The sequence below is a fragment of the Lepus europaeus genome, chromosome 2, assembly GCF_033115175.1.
Source record: "Lepus europaeus isolate LE1 chromosome 2, mLepTim1.pri, whole genome shotgun sequence".
Classification (NCBI taxonomy): domain Eukaryota; kingdom Metazoa; phylum Chordata; class Mammalia; order Lagomorpha; family Leporidae; genus Lepus; species Lepus europaeus.
The window spans coordinates 23,347,498-23,354,512 of NC_084828.1; the positions used below are offsets into that span (position 1 = coordinate 23,347,498).

The 7,015-nt window shown below is 39.3% G+C and overlaps 1 pseudogene; it reads right to left on the minus strand.

Moving 5' to 3' along the window:
• Positions 1-3,487: 3,487 nt before the first annotated feature.
• LOC133750526 (bifunctional phosphoribosylaminoimidazole carboxylase/phosphoribosylaminoimidazole succinocarboxamide synthetase-like) lies at positions 3,488-5,085 on the minus strand (annotated as a pseudogene).
• Between the last annotated feature and the right edge of the window lie 1,930 nt (positions 5,086-7,015).

Below are 7,015 nucleotides of genomic sequence, written 5' to 3' on the forward strand. Positions count from 1 at the left end.
AGTTATTTGATCAATAAAATTACACAAGGTGGAGAAGCAGTAGCTTCCATTTTGTGGCCCTCATCTATCTACCTACCTTATCTCATATCACCATTGCAGCCTAAACAACTTGCTTGTTCCCAGTCAATACCTTCTTTGATTTTTATATAGTCAATTTTATATTGTCTTAACACCCTGGATTCCTACTGAGTTGCAACACTTTGGCAATTCTACCCCCTGCATCCTACTCAAGGGGAACAACACAGCTTTCAATAGGCTAATCAAAGCCACTTCCATGCTCTCTAGGATAGCAAATTAAGTTGATTATTTCCATTGCTTAAATGCAAATGTTGTTGCACTAAAAATTCAAGATATACAATACCTAGGTTGTATTCAGAGTTAGAATTTGAATGCACTTTTGTAATAAAACCCACACACAGTGATTTTAAGTTTACACATAATTATAGTGAATTATATCATTAGATTGTTAGATTTTCGGGTAGAGCTATTAAGCAAAAGAAAAAAAAATCTTAAATTTCTATCTACAGTGTCTTCACATTTTGCCTGCTAGTATATATTTTAAATATTTATAACATTTCTGTTAAAATTTCTAAACACAGAGTGAAAGAATCACAGGAGATACACCTACTTTCTCAGGACATTGGCCATTCTTGTAAAATGGCTGAAACAGTATTTCTTTTGCTGTCTCTTCATAAAAAAAAACTGAAATTCTTAAATTATCATGATATCCAAATGAGTGTAAACATAATTATTTTAAATGAACAATTTCTGCTAAAATTAAATATTAATATTGACATGATTTTCAAATATTGATGAATGAATTTTTTCCTATACACAGATTAGCCAGAGATAAATAGAGGTAATGCTAGAGATGGCTGAGAAGATGTTCTTTTCTTTGTGCAAGAAAATAATTTCAGATGCGAAACAGAGAGTAGCAGTAAGCATGCTAGCCAAGTTTAATGAAAACAATACACCAGGCAGACCAGGTGGGCATCTCAGTGAAGAACTGAGACCCCAGTGTACCTTAGAGTAGAGTTTTACAGATATGGGTATTGTTAGGTTTAAGGATTTTAAGGATTGAATAAGGTAAGGAGACCAGTTAAAATAGATAAGACTTTTAACAGGAGTGACAGAATGGGGCGGGGGGGCAAATGGAGCAGGGGTTGAGCATGCCTGGATAGATGGCAGAAGTTTGAAGCCAGATTCATTTCATCTGAGCAGCATGCAGAATCCCTTCTTAAGCTGCTTTTCAGGAGAGGTGCAGAGTGCCACCTGGATCATAAGGTGGGCAGGGAATACACAGTAAAGCTCTTTGGTGAAGTATGCAGTGCATTGTCTTAGCAGTTTGGAATGCCCCAAGTGAGGGGCTTTCCTGAGCAGTAAACATTTCACTAAGCTGTACCTTTATGTTATCTATCTGAGTGCAGTTTCTTCAGGCTTGAGGGTTCAGGGCCAGTGATTTAATGCATGCTGTTAGTAAAATGGTGCCATCATATCTGTGGCACCATCTATGCCATGGACACCCTCCTAGGCTCTGCCCCCTGCCTCCAACCATTGCTACAAGCTAGATGGTCAGATGGCCCAACCACAGGTGACAGCTCCACCCCCACCTTAATGGGATTCAGTGCTCCTCAAACAAAGGTATGACAGGACATGGGCTCTCTCTCCCTTAATCTCTGTCTCCTGATCTCTCTCTTGCACTCTCTTGTCCTCTCTCCCAAGCATATCCGGCTTCCCCCACCCTAAGAAACCCCAGGAAAGAACTGGAACCCATCTCAAAAGATGATCAAGCAAGGGCAAGATTTTTGATGTGCAATTGCCAGACTGCTTCCTAGGTATGCTTCTAAGCTTTTTACCTCATTCAACCACACAAAAATATGCATTTTTATCCTTCAGGCCCTCTTACACACATAGACTAATTCCCATATTGCTATCTAATAGAGTGACAGATATTAACAGAGTTATGAGATTCATATAAATAGGAATAAGAAAAACATGAGTAATACAAGAATATGAGCTAAAAATTAACACTATATTTAAAACACCATATAAATTAAAATGCACTTCTATTATGAGTAATATGTACATTTAGGTAAACGTCTCTTTGTTTAATTTGGCTAAGCAACTGAGTTACCTGAAAAGTAATGAGTATTGCTTGAGAGCTGCATTTTCTAAAATTGGGTGAATTTATGATTATTATTTACTTATTGTAAAATTAGTTAATCCCATGAAGCTTAGCTCCTACTCCTGTTATCTTTCTTGTAGACTTACTCAGTCATCCTATTTCTTAATTTTCAATTCATCTGTAAACAATAACTAATTGAGATGAGAGAATAACAGTCCAAATCCTGAATCATGATGATTTACCTATCATTAACATAGCTGACATTCAATGTTAGCCTCTGTTAGAAAACCTTTGCAGAAACTCATAAGCACTGAGGAAAGAGAATAATACTCAATGTACCCTTAGACCCAAATAGACCTCAACCCACCTTTGTTGTCTCAGAAAGAACAGGTTGGCCAGTAACACTGACCAAAGTAAATGTTGTGGGAGTTAGAAACCCCATATTATATTGCTGGGATCGAGTGTCCCAGCTGAGCTTGGAGAGACCCCCAGCTAAACTTAGTCCAGGTTTTTATTCTTCTACACGTAAGACAACAAGTGGAAGACATAGATAGAGGTAAGCAGAAAAAAAAAAAAAAAAAAAAAAACAGCGTTAATTGAGACGCAAAGAGATAGTACACACTCAGACATGAATGGGAGCAACCTCATTAGGGAAACTTTTCCCCAATCATGCTGAGGTCATCCTTTATGCATCAGTAATGCATGGTGATCAATGCAGGGCTCTGGAGATTGAGTTTGGGTTATAGCTTCTTCATACATGGTCAACTCCAGGAAATGTGTCATGGCATCCAGTTCATGGCAGAAGGTGAAGCTTAGCTGCAAGATGAGGAGTTGGTGTGCCAAGTTTTCAACCATGTGGAATCAGCATGGCAGGAATTTGGGTGGTTCATATAGTTTGAACAATCCTTAGCTCCATGTCACTTCCTAGCTTTATGACTATCTATCTCATAAGACCATAATAACTGTGAACAAACCAGAGGCCCAACCACTGATGTGTTAATAGTACACTATTCAGCTTCAACTTGGAATTTGAAATTCATTGCCTCTAAGCCCTCTTAGAGTCTAGTAGTTGAGCACCAGTTCCTTGATTCCTTGTTTAGCATATTGCAAATGAACTATTTTCTACCATCCTCTTGTCAGTAATTGGCTTTCTACACGTTCATTGAAAGGATGAAGCTTTAGAAGTTCTTTAGCAAGTCTATGTACCTAATTTTTCTTCTCATGTTTCTAGATAACAAGCATTTATTGACTAGTAAATTTTATTTTCTGATTTATTAGTAGTCTTTTCAACTAACTGCTCTTTTTTTGCAGCTAAAGTGGAAATTTAGAGTTTTCTCCTAAAAAATGCAATAGAATTCTTTTTTATGAATTAGATTCTCTGATTTTCTTGTCAGCCTACTTTGAGACAATTCACATGTTCATTATGCTTGCTTACAGTATGACCCATACTAAATGGTTATTTAATTCAAATATTTGAGCAGCAAATAGAGCCAATCCTAGACAAACAATGGTTGAGCAGCTGACAACACTGGGAGGTTAAAGAGACCATACATCTTGGGGTCCCCTGTGTGAGGTGGAATGGGGACAGCTAAGAACTGTGTAGACGTGTTACCAGATACTACTGTGCCAGAACCATTGCTCCTGCCCACCACTGACATGAACCTAGTATGGATGCCATATGCTTCAATCCTGAGGGTTTCATCTGGCCCTTTATGCTTACATGGAGTTCATGTGGGATTCCAGAAGCTTCACAAGCCTCACCGATTTTTGCACAGTGACCAAGATCAAAAGTCAAGCCCATCCATATCACAACCCTGCATTCACTTTCTGATTTCAGAAATAACTCCACTCTCTGCAACTCGCTCCTATAAAATCAAGTGTCCATCAGAAGACACTTCTTTTTTTTTTTTAAAGATTTATTTTTATTTATTTGAAAGTCAGAGTTACAGAGAGAGGTAGAGACAGAGAGAGAGGTCTCCCATCCGCTGGTTCACTCCCCAGATGGCCGCAATGGCTGGAGCTGTGCCGACCTGAAGCCAGGAGCCAGGAGCTTCTTCTGGGTCTCCCATGTGGGTGCAGGGGCCCAAGGACATGGACCATCTTACACTGCTATCCCAAGCCATAGCAGAGAGCTGGATCAGAAGAGGAGCAGCCAGGACTAGAACCAGCACCCATATGGGATGCCGGTGTTTCAGGCCAGGGTGTTAACCTGCTGCACCACAGCACCAGCCCCAGGAGACACTTCTTTCAGGGCAAGATAACACTGTTTGCCTTTTTGTTGGCTTTGATCTTCTGATGGCCAGAGTCTCCAGAAATCATTATCAATCACATCAGCAAGAAAGATTTTTTGGTGGTTACATCAACACCAAATTCATTCTTCATATCCACTATTGTACTGTTCTGGTCTGCCAGGATTTCTCCAGTATTTTGAAAACAGCCTGCATGGTGTGACTCATGATGTCTACTTTAGTCTGAACTATATCAAGTCCAGGAAAGCAAAATTTCATAGCCATTAACTGTTCCTCAGACCACTTGGATCATTATTGGTATCATCTTTGAGAAACAGCTCCACTTTTGTAGTTAAAACATTATGCTTCCTTGAAGTCAAGATTTCTTTTGAGAAAAGAACCAGTTGCTATCCTTCTGCAAACCCACTCAGTGGGAATCATTTCACACTGGGGCGGGCTGAAAACCGTCTCCCTTTATTTTCTGGTAAAAATGCTTTTGATATCTACTTCTTGTAAAAACTGAAATGACAAATTGTAAATTTATTTGAAAGTGACATTATTGTTTCCAGATGAATCTTCCTAGCTGCATTTCCTGCTGTTAATCTGGTCCTTATCCTGCAGGAGAACTTTTTGTATATTAACCAGCAATTCATAGACTTCTGTTGTTTTTCCTACACAGAGTTTCTTACCTAAGTTCATTCCCTCAGATATTGACATTATCCTGAGAGGATGAAGAGCAGTAGAAATCTGGAAAGGAGGAGGGTCCTAGAGGCACATGGGGTGGGGAATGGAGGTAGGGCTTTGTAACCCTACCTGGCTCATGTGGAGCTCAGTGGTGGCAATGTAACCTGGAGAGACTCTGCAGGGATAGCAACTTGGAATTCTGGTACTTTAATTTTTAATCCATGTTCTTGCTTTCCACAGAGATAAGACCTTAAAGCAGAGACATAGTATATTACAAAAGTGATAACATGACTTATGTAAAAGTGAGAGTGGATGTACATTCATATGTGAGTGTAGGCTGATCAACATGGAGACATACCCATCGTGACTGGGACATAATGCTGCTTATGAAGAGCAGAAAAAGAAACCTTGAGCAGTATCTTCAAGAATGGTCTTGAGCAAAAGAGGCCTCTCCTCATTTTCGGTCTCTTTCATAATGTAGGCAGAGGTGTCTTAGTTGAATAAATAAACAAACAGGGTGGTGCCTTAGCATGCATGGAGTTTGCCTGAAGTTTTGTGGCATTTTCTTGTGAAATTAAATTCCATATTCCCATCATGGTGTTGGATCTGTCTTGACTCAGATGAGATATAGGTGCATCCTGGCAATGTGCATAAATCAAGTTTACAGGTGATAGAATAAAGTCATAGAATAAATAAAGGAATGGCAAAAACTCCATTTCACTTAGATAGAACTAAACCCTTGCTAGTTACCTTATATCATCCCCCCTCAAAGACTTCTGTCCCTTAATCTTTAAAAGAGATTAAAGGGAAAAAGTCCATCTTCTGAAACCCCTTCCTGCTGAGTTGGAATAGTTGCCCTTGTCTATGCCAGGAATGGAAATCTCTGGCTGTCTTTTAGTAAAGTCCATCTGCTAGTCTTCAACTGAGAATGTATCTTTCCTTGGTATACTAATGTGTACAAAGGGTTATCCGGTGTAAGCACTAGGATTACTTTGTAACAGGGTATAGGAAGGAGTTGATTTTCTTACAAAATTATGCACACAGTTCTTTCCCTCACAATACCTGAGGAACTATCTGCCTTAGATTTCCTCTTCCCAGACAAGTTTGAGGCCATTGGGAGCATGATGTTACAATTTAGTTCTAGCACCCACTGACATCTTTAGTGTAAACTTGTTGCTGAGCTCATTCTATCTCAGGCATGGCTAGAAAGGCTTTTCAGTTGTATCTACAGACTGCAATATGAGAGCCATTCTAAAATCTGATAGCAGCCTCTTTTACTTCCATGATAGTGCATTTCCTTGTCTGATGTAGCGATTTCTTTTTTGGTGTCCCCTTTCAGTGGTTCTAAGTCTGTGCAAAGGGGAGCTAATATTTCTTCTCCATGAGCTCAAGGATGGAAGTAGAACTCTTTCTTTTCAGATTGCAGCATATTCATGTAACATAAGCAAAGTCTATTTGGGATCTGTGTAAATATTAAGTCTGAACGTGTCCTGATTGTAAGACTGTAATTAGGTCAGTAAGTTCAGCCTTTTGAGCTGAAGTAGTAGATGGCTATGCCTGAGCTTCTATCACTTGACTATAATCCACTATGGTGTATGCTGCCTTTCTAACTCCTTTGTAAAACTGATTCCATCCTGTGAACCATTCAACAGCTGATTTTCCACAGTCATCTCACAGAGCAGGCCTGCTAGAAAAGACCTCCTCTACGGTCTCTACAGAGTGAGTTAATTTTTCAGTGCCCTCAAATGATAGAAAAATAATTGGATTCAGGACTTGGCATACCTTGAGAATTACCTCAGGTGAGTCTAAATTAAAATTCTGGTATTTAGGAAGGCATTCTCTTGTTAAACAAAAATGTCATTTACCATATAAAACACCTTGCACCTAGTATGGAGTTTGAACTTCAAGTAGCTACCCTACAGTCAGCTTGGCAGTTCTATCCACTAGGATTTCTGCAGCTGCAAATGTCCTTAAGTAC